At 40.4% G+C, this 10548-nt stretch overlaps 1 pseudogene; it reads left to right on the top strand.

The window, feature by feature from the left end:
- Positions 1 to 7552: 7552 nt before the first annotated feature.
- On the top strand, positions 7553 to 8724 carry LOC103706539 (annotated as a pseudogene).
- Positions 8725 to 10548: the final 1824 nt, after the last annotated feature.

Here is a 10548-nt window from a genome sequence, read left to right as displayed (position 1 = left end):
GCGGAAGAAGGAATAGTCCGGAGACGTGTGAAACAGACGCACATGAGGAGAGGTATGACGTAGAACGGGAGTGGGAAGACGATTAATAATATATACAGCAGCAAGAAATGCATCTTCCCAATAAGAAAAGGGAAGAGAGGCATGAGCAAGGAGAGCCAAGCCCATGTCCACCACATGGCGATGATGCCGTTCAACAGAGCCCATCTGATGATGAGTGTGAGGACAAGCAATACGGTGTTGAATACCACAAGAAAGAAAGTACTGATGTAATTTTCGGTATTCACCGCCCCAATCAGTTTGAACAGTTTTAATTTTTCGACCAAGCTGGCGTTCAACAAAGGATTGAAAACGAAGGAAGACGTGTTCAACATCATAGCGGAGTTTGATAGGAAAAAGCCAAATATATTTGGTGCAATCATCAACAAAGCTTACATAGTAGCGAGAACCATAGGTAGACAGCACAGAAGATGGTCCCCAGACATCACTAAAGACAAGATCTAAAGGTTCCAAAGAGTGATTCATAGTAGTTTTAAAGGGCAATCGATGACTTTTAGCCATTTGACATTCATTGCAAACAGAAGAGGAGTTGGTCGAGGCCACAGGCAGAGGAAATTTGGAGAGGATCTGACGAACAACTGGGTAAGCTGCATGGCCAAGACGTCGATGCCAATCAGTGAAGGATGCCCGGACACCAGTGAACGCCAATTTATTGGAAGACGGAAGGGAAGGAGAAAGACAGTAGAGGCCGTCAAGTAGAGGGCCGCGATGCAGGGTGTTCCCCGAGTAATCCTTAATCACAAATTGAGAGGCATGAAATTCAAAATAAACATTATTATCCTGAGCAAACTTTTGAACAGATAAAAGATTTTTTTGGATGTCAGGAACTAAGAGAATATTATCAAGAAGAAAGGACTTGTGAGACATGGAAATAGTGGAAGAACCAACACGAGAAATAGGCAAACCTGCGCCATCTCCTATGTGAATCTGGTCAGTCCCTGAATACTCGTCATTCCGAATGGTGAGGTTGTTCATGTTAGCAGTGAGATGATGGGTGGCACCAGTGTCCGGATGCCAATCTGGAGAAGTAGAGGAGTTGGAGGCAGCGACCATGGCCTGGGCAGAGCTGTTCGAGGTATCCTGCAAGGAACAATCAAAGCGCCGAAAGCATCGTAATGCTGTATGCCCTGTTTTGTTACAAATTTGACACACAGGACGATAAGAGGGTTGGGTTCCTTGCTGTGACTGAGAGGGGCGTCCACCATGGCCCCGATTATTACCACGCCCCCGAGGACGATAGGAGGAAGCAGCGCCACGGGGACCACTTCCATGATTGCGAGAGGAAATGGGATAACTCCGGGTGGCAATGTTGGCGGAAGAACCAGCAGTATCAGCCAGGGAGGTAGGTTGATTGTTGATTGTCAAGCGCGACAAAATTCAGAACTTCACCGATGATGCTCTGAATTTTGACAGTAGTGCAGATCTCAAGGAACTCATCCAAATGTTTGTATGGGTCTTCATTATCGAGTCCATAAAAAGAGGGAAGCATTTGGATGACACTAGACTTAATTTCAAATTGCATAGCAGCAGTGGTATCAGGTAGTCGGATACAAGATGGAGAGGTATAAATGGAAGGAGTGAAGTACTCTTTTAACAGTTTGGGTTGCTCTTCAGCCATCTCGACAAGTGGTGTGGATCCTATGGTTCTATAGGTCCGGATTTCGACTCGAAGGGTCCTAATAGAACGCTCTATTTCAGGGTCAAAAGGTATTAATTCAGGAGACCTGGAACGACACCCTAGCATACACTAAGACTCTTCTGATTAGTCAAATACAGTCAAGCATGCACTAAAAAGAAAAACACATCAATTCCTTAAGTTCACCCTAAAATCACTAGACAACTCCTAACTGGTTTGAAGAGGGCACCTAAGCCTCCAATCCGGTCTAATGACTGAGCTGACCAGGTAAGCTCCCAGGTAAGTGGGGGGGTCACGATGCGTTGCAAAGGTCCCACTTAAAAACCACTTGCCTCGAACAGATGAACTGTCTCCCTTAAAGGGACAAAGCTTGCCTAGACATCAACTAAGCCACAGAGCGAAATTGGTGCAACTTTCGGTGATCTTCATCCTATTGAGCTCGAATGTCCCTAGGGGCCAACGTCTAATTGATTTTAATTAATGTGATAGCTATGTGAGAATTGATTCCCTAATTTGGGCAAGAATCTGGTGATGAAATCCAGTTCTTATCTTGTTGGGGTGATTGCCCTTACTATGTGCGGATTAATTGGTGTCTGTGTATCAAGCATGCATTCACACTTTTGCTGAATTTAAAATCAAACAATCACCACACAAGGAAATTTAAATAAGAAAGGTTTAGATGTTACCAAAGGAAATTTTTCCAGCAATTTTTTTTTTTTATTTTAAAGCAAACCTCTACAGCCTCCCTTTTTCAGCAGTTCTCTTTTTGATTGTCCCAGATGTCTTCTTCGATTCCTGATTAAATAACACCAAAATCAAAAATTAGTAAGAGAGAAGAAGGAGATAAGGAAAGTAACAAAAAAAAAAAGAAAATATTTTTATTTTACTTTAAATATATATATATATATTTTTGAAAGTTTTTTTTTTTATGAAAAGGAAAACAACTATGCTAGCAATCCCCGGCAACGGCGCCAAAAATTGATAGTCAACTTTAAAGACCACGCAATAGCACGTATCTAGTAGGATAGTGATTACGGGTATCGATCCACAGGGATTGGGGTATAGTTGTTTTTTCTTTAAAAATAAAAATATTTGAAAAAGAGAATTTGTGAAGACTATTAAACTAAGCAATTTAATAAAAAAAAATACAATTAAAAGGGATATCAGTTTAAGAGAACCTAGGGCTGGATGCAGTCTCTCTCTCTATCTCTCTCTCTGAAACTCTTCTCTACTCCTCTCTGTTCAAGAGTTTATAGTACCGAACCGGTATATGGTACAATATGCTATGTACCGTCCGATTCAAGCCAGCATGGCATACTTTGGCTGAGATGGTTCATGCTCTACTTGATAAGTTACTTGATCCTTATCTCAGCTACAGAATTCTAGAGTTGTACCATACTAAGAACAGACCTTACAATAAGCCTTTTTCCCATATGTAAAGGCTTGGTGGCGTCGCATATCGTTTTGGTCTGCCGTCCAATCACCTTTGTTGTGCAGTTAGATTGAAAGAAAAAAGAGTCGAGCACAATTGATAAGAAAATTCATTCATTTAGGAAGCAAATGCAAAGCCTTATTAAAGCATTCTTAGCTCTCTTGGTCTTTTCTTTGGGATGTACTTTGGGTCCTGACGTGTGGACGGTGGAAAAGTAAAGGGCTTGTGATCCTTAAGCGTCAGGTATGCTGTCATTTTGTCCATTCTTCTTTTGGTACGCCTTTAGCTTCATCCATAGTCATCAGAACTGAAGACTTTGTTTTTAAGCCTAATTTGTTGATTTGGCTTCGACACTGAATGAGCTGTAAAGGAAAATATTTGTCTTCCTGGTGCCTTAGGTTTCTCTGTATATATTGTCCGGCCAATATTGTCACATTGAAATAGGCGACTGTGACTTCAAGTATTCTGTTCAGCATCCAGAACAAAGACTTTATTTGGGTAGCCTGGATTTTGATCATGCAAATTATTAACCAGGAAAGGACCAATTGCTGTCGATGATTAATTATGATGGCAACTATTCTCTGCAACATCATTCAGGGGATTATACTCGATGCTTCTGAGTCTCTCCACCTTTTATGAGTCATAACAGATTTACCTCCTATTTTTCGTGCACTCTGGCTGTCGAATGCGACACACGTATTGCCATTTGGTAATAGGCCATTTGGGGCTTCTGAGTCTCTGTAATAGGCCATTTGGTGCGACACACATATTGCTCAGTTTTCCATATACATATTATTAGTTCGCCATGTGCTCAACGATAACCATGAGCTTTGGGTATGCAATGTTTTTAACAGGATGCTGTATGACCACCGGCTTCGTTTGGTAGGGCGGTTGGCAATAGGATTTTCAGAAGTAGAGATTTTATAAAAAATTATTTACTATTTGGTATCTGAATTTCTAAATTGTTGTGAGACTTTAATATGTGTTTGGTAAACAAACTGAATAAGAAACTTTTAGTATGACAAAATAATTATAAAGAACATTGCATAATATTATACAATGAGCATAATAAAATATAATATATTAATGTATTATGATATAATATAATATTATATTATATTTATAGTATAATTTAATAATATAAGTATAAATTATTATTATTATTATTATTATATTAATGTTATCATTTTTTGTAATTATTATATTTTTATGGGTATTTTGGTAAAAAAATACTTTAAAACAATTTTTAAATTTTTTTATCAAACACGAGGGCTACCCTTCAAAAGTTCTAGCAAATGGAGTCTAAATAACATGTACTTTTTTCATAAAATCATGTACGGTTTTTTTGCAAATCGCCCCCTATGTCATGGTTTTATTACATATTAAACCTTCCGTTACCGGTATTTGCAAATCGGGCCACCAAAAATGATAATAGTTCGCATGATAACCCTTGTTTTAAAATTTACTAAGATAAAATATTGGATTGCCGCTGTCGAGGGAAACTATTACAATTTCAGGACAAAAATACCCTCATCCTCGTTTATAAAATGGCCAGTCAAATATTACCGTACATTCAAATCTCACCGTACAATCTTTGAACCCGCTGGGGTTGCCACCAACTCCCGTTAGAACACCGTTCGATGGATGTGCTGCGGACGATCGTCGTCCGTCAGATTGGGCGCGTGCCATACATCGCTGCTCCCTCGCCGGCTTCTTAGCTCCTCTCCATCGCACTCTTTTAGGCCCATACATCCATCATGACACATGTCGTCCATCCCGCTGCTGTTCGATTGCAAACTTCATCGCCTGACAGGGATGAGGGTGCAATTTGTCGGCGAGCACCATCGAATCGGTTGGCGACGTAGCGAAATCGCACACGGAAATGAGACAGCCCCAGGTTTTTGCCATCCTATTCCAATCTTCGCACTTTACGCCAAGATTAAAAAATTATCTAAATAAAGTATTCTTTGCCTTTTTTCTGGTAACAGACAATTTTTTCTCGATAGGGTTACGATCTCAAGGTAGCGCACATGACGCATCCTGGCGTCCAGAATTTGTCGAAGCGATAAGGGAGCTTAGCGCCAGCCGTCGTCGGAATCCAACGATAACTTCGGTCTGAGAACATGCGTTTTTTGTCACACGGGCGGCCGCGCGAATCCAAGCATCCCGTCGATCACGTCAGAGAAAAATAATTAAGAAAACGGGGGCCAGGGTTCACGGATCCTCGTTAGTCCCAGCACCCCAGACGTGACGCGAAAGGGGCCAGAGGCCATTCACGGACTTGTCATAAAACTCTCTCCAGTCCCCAAAAGCCAAGCTGTCACCCCACCCACCCCCTCTCTGTCTCTCTGGGTGATCCATGTCTGACACCGGGAGCATGCTACGTATACGTACATGCATGCAAATACGAAGGCTTGTTGTGTACGTACTCGGGCAAGGGGGCTGTCTTTAGAAAGCCAACTTGGGTTCGTAGCCTAGCTATAATCGATCATAAGCCCAAAAAGGTTCGGGCAATGTATGGTTCATCATCATATATAAAGTTTTGTTATTTAATAAAGTTACGTAACACATGTGTAGGTTGTGAAGGAGGGTTAAAGTTAAACACATTTAGAATTACATGAGGCTGGCTCCTAGAACTAGGCAATCAAACTATACATTCAGCATGCTTCTTTGAGTTGAATTTTTTACATTAAGAGAGGACTCGTGGTCCTCTCACGTTATTAAGAAAGGTGGTCATTAATTGTTCAGCGTTAAGGTACTGATATTAATTGAAAACAACATTTGCTAGGATCCAAAAGGCAGAAGTATAATTCATGCTTGTATGGAAAGAGTCTTAGCGCTGATATTAATTGAAAACAACATTTGCTAGAATCCAAAAGGCAGAAGTATAATTCATGCTTGTATGGAAAGAGTCCAAGACTAACCCGCCCCAACTCTTTCCTTTTTGGGGTAGGTGAGCTACAAATGAATCACTTCTGTTTATCAACAGCTTGGGTTTTGGTTGGTAACATTTTACATCTAGTTCCTCTAGTTAGGAAATTAACAAGTGGAGCTCAATTAAAAGAAGCCAAAGTTATACACCTTGAGCTTGCAAACATAAATAGAAGACTAGAAGAATTAGATCAATTTGATAAAAGCTTGTTCAATGAACAAACAGTCAAGCCTGATAATTTATTAAGCTTGACTCGACCGTACCTCAGCCTAAGCTTGAATACGCTTCTATACGACAATCCAAATATAATATGAACTCGGCTTGGTTGGATTCGCTACAACCCAACTTTTGTGTCTTGTTTATAATTTTTGTGTAAATACATTCATAACGATAAGCGTGCAAAAATATTCAAAAGTTACTGAAGTAAAAGTCAATAAAATAATTTTTTTATGCCACTAAAGCTACAACACAATTTGTCTTATTATTTGTTTCTCTATAAATATAGGTTGCCTTAAAAAAAATGTATGGCAGCAATTAATTGCGAGCAATTTGTGCCTTTTTCTATTGCTACGTTTATCTTGGGGTTCCCTCTGGCATACTTTGTTAGATTCTCCTATTTTGTTCACACTACTTCTCATTCGTGGCAACAGTGAGCTCAGAATAATTTTTTATGCTAATAAAAGAGGACGAAAAGTACAATGAAGACCATGAAGGCAGAGATCAAAGAGTCTTTGGCACCTCGCTCGAGGACTTTTTTAGTGTCTTCTGTGTCAAATTAGAAGAGCAATGACTCTGAAACCTAAAAAGGTTCTTCAATCGTAGATCAGCAAACCTCATATCATTCACATGGTTCCACTTAATTGATCAAAATGTGTGACTATCAGGCCATATATAAAAACTTATTATAGCCAGCTAGCTGTTTCTTTATTTCAGGTTCGCCTTTCGTAGGTATATGCATGCTGACTTCTCAACCAAACTTCCAGCAAAGTTCAGTTCAATTGTGGTAAGCGAACGGCTATATGACTTGAAGGAAGATTTATCTCCCTTATGATTAAATAACCAATGGCTTTAAATATGTGTTAATGTTTATTTGCATTAATTTTTAGTTTATTTTTTTCCAAAACATATATCGATCATATGCTTTATAGGACTAATCCATCACAAATAACATTAGATCGATTCATTACTAAAAAGTACTTCTTTAGAATTGTGTTCTATAGGTTCTGACTTCCATTAGCCTAAACCATTCTTCTGGTAGCATCACAAGATGGTCATAAGAATATGTAACTCCCAAAGTAAAAAAGAGAAAGAAAACCTTCATTTCATTTCTCCCAGTCTAATATCCATATCTTCACAATTATAGAAGAGAAGATATAGCAGTTGCCTTTCTACCTTTGTCAGCTTTTAGGGTTTCCTAGCACCTTTTACTTTTAGGGTTTTCCCTTCCCCCTCCATCACCACTCCTATATAAATATCCCCAATCTCCACACTCCCCACACCCATTTTTCTCTCTATATATACAGACTATATAGGGAGGCAGTAGTAGCCAGGGAGAGAGTCCTAATAACCATGAACTCCTCCAAGCTCTCAGCCCTCCTCCTCATCCTCATGCTCCATATTTCCTCCCTCACTCCCATCCTTGCCTGCGGCTACTGCCCGAACCCCCCCACCACTAAACCCAGGCCCCCCAAAGCAAAGCCCCCGAAAGCAAAGCCCCCCACCATTAAGCCCAGGCCCCCCAAAGCAAAGCCCCCCATAGACCCATCACCCACCCCCCCATCATCGGCAAACCGCCCGTCATAGCCCCCCCGGTCATCGGCAAACCGCCCATCACTGTTCCGCCGGTCATTGGCTATCCACCCATCACCGTCCCTCCGGTGGTCGGGCCTCCCGCCACTACTCCCCCGGGGACAGGAAACACACCATGCCCTCCTCCACCACCTCGGGCACCGGCGACGTGCCCGGTGGACACACTTAAGCTTGGCGCGTGTGTCGACCTGCTCGGTGGGCTGGTGCACATTGGCATCGGCGACCCGGTCGTCAATAAGTGCTGCCCGCTGCTCGAAGGCCTCGTGGAGATCGAGGCTGCTGTGTGCTTGTGCACCACCATTAGGCTCAAGCTGCTCAACATCAACCTCTACCTCCCACTTGCACTCCAGCTCCTCCTCACCTGTGGCAAGACTCCTCCTCCTGGCTTCACTTGCACCATTTAAACTGGGAGTTAAGGTTCTTGTTCATCAACCTGTTCTATGTGATCTCTCTCTCTCTCTCTCTCTCTCTCTCTCTCTCTCTCTCTCTCTCCCTCCAGTGGGGTAGCAATTATGTGCTTCTGAATTGCATTACGGTTTTGTTTTTATCAGTAACTAAACTAAAATGATGGTCCTGGATGCAGGTGCCCAGTGGCTCACGTACGCGTAGAAGAGATTTGCTTGACTGATAGGTGATGCGACATAAAAGGATGCCTAAGTCACTGATGCCATGCTCTCCTTCTATTTTTATGAACACCAGTGTGTCGTGGTGCAATTTATCGAGATGTTCTGCCTCATTGTTTTCCTCTTGAAAGCAAATGTATTTTGACTGTTGGAATGGATGTCCTTCCTTCCTTCCACTTCTTTCATTCTTGGGTGGTGGTGTCTGCAGAACAAATGAATCGATGCTTGATTTCAAGCTGGAACGGAGCTCCTAACCAAAGAATTTATTCAAAGAAAAGAAGTATCAAAAACACATCTAATTAAATATTAAAAAAACATGAAGTCAGCATATATATATATATATATATATATATATATATATATATATATATATATAAACAGAGAGAGCGCTTGAGATCACATGATGATGCTCTTTCTACCACTGTTTTTTTTTATCATGCTAAAAGAAAGAAGTACAGCTTGCATTATGAGACAATAGCCTTGAATCATGCAGATGGTTTCCATGGTGGGTGGAGCAGAATCCAGCAATCCGATAAAACATGTCAGCAGGAGGACAGCATTCAAGGGGTCCTTTGATGCCATTTTGTCCTAATGGCACCTATCTGCATCATGAGACGATCGATTTAAACTGGTTCTCTAAGAGATTTGTGTCAATAGCCAGTCTTACTGGACTTCTTCACGCATTATGATGGATTTTTTTTAAATGGCTCACTTTACCCTTTCTATCCAAACTAGCATTACTCTCATACCTCAATATATTTGCCGAGTGACTCAATTTCTTTACCTGCAAATTAATTTACCTCTCCAACCCCATCTAACCCCACGGTAGATGCTGATATATGTTGCAAGGAGGATTAGTATGCTGGCTTATTGAAAAGTAAAAGATGCCAAAGAGAAGCTTGCTCGTACTTGATGCTGTACTAATATCCTCGAGATTCAGCGGGAACATGGACTCTTCCACTGGTTCGCTCCTTAGATTGGGCAACATTATTGATAAAGCCAACCTGTGCAGCATGATGGGTTGCGGAAAAATCTTTTTTTTTTTTTTGGCCTCCTTCACTGTCCAGCAACGTCACCATGTTGCTCACCTCTAATTTCACATGCCTCTGTACGTCTTTTTATTTTCCTTTTTTTTTTGAAATGAACTTAGACCGGTGTACTTGAAAAAAAATCATATCCTTTATCTCCACTCTACTCATTGACAAGGTGATCATCCTACCATGATCATAAAATGGCTATAGAGAAGATTTTTTTTTTTTATATATAAAAGGAAGGCTAGAGTACTCACATTAAATGGTCTTTTAATTTTTCAAACTTTTCGATTTGCTCGTATGGAACTAAGGCCGGAAGGATTGAAGAAGTCAGACATTGCCAAGCTGCCTTTCATTCCTAAGGTCGATATGTTGTGGTATGACACAAGTATATCAAATTGTGTTAGAGTTAATGTCCTCTTCGAATTGGGGGGCAATATTGGTGTTCAATTTTTATTGTAACTAAGAGGGGGAGTATTCTTTCTGTGCATTTTGTAATGTCATTTGGAGTGCAGCTGTGACTCGTGATTTTTTTGTGAATTTTTCTCTTTAGTCATCATGCCTTGTGAATACGAATGGAACAACTGATGAACAGGTGGGCCTGATATGAATCCCTGACTACCATGCTTTCTGATCTCGAAATCATAAATCCAAGAAGAATTTTCTTTATAATTCCAAAGTCCAAAGCGAGACAACATTCTTGCAATGTCTGGCCTTAATTTGGGCTAGCTTACAATTTGTTGAGCTTTCATAATTTTGAGTAAATTACAAGAACTCTCCTCAGATTTTTGTTTATCATGTTTACACTCAATAATTTATAAAACATATACTTACTTCCGTCAAATTAATGATGTTAGTGAAATTGTTTACCTCGTATAGAAAGTCGAAATTACTCTTTAATAGGAAGAAGGGCACACATGTTTTCTTATATTCTTAGGTGACTGTTATATTACTTAAAATTACTTTAGTCATTTTTGAATTTTTTTGTGACATAGTATTTGGCTCCCATTTAATGTTAATGATTTGAT

Source organism: Phoenix dactylifera, chromosome 7 (assembly GCF_009389715.1).
Source record: "Phoenix dactylifera cultivar Barhee BC4 chromosome 7, palm_55x_up_171113_PBpolish2nd_filt_p, whole genome shotgun sequence".
Lineage (NCBI taxonomy): Eukaryota > Viridiplantae > Streptophyta > Magnoliopsida > Arecales > Arecaceae > Phoenix > Phoenix dactylifera.
This window is presented reverse-complemented; position numbering and strand designations above follow the sequence as displayed.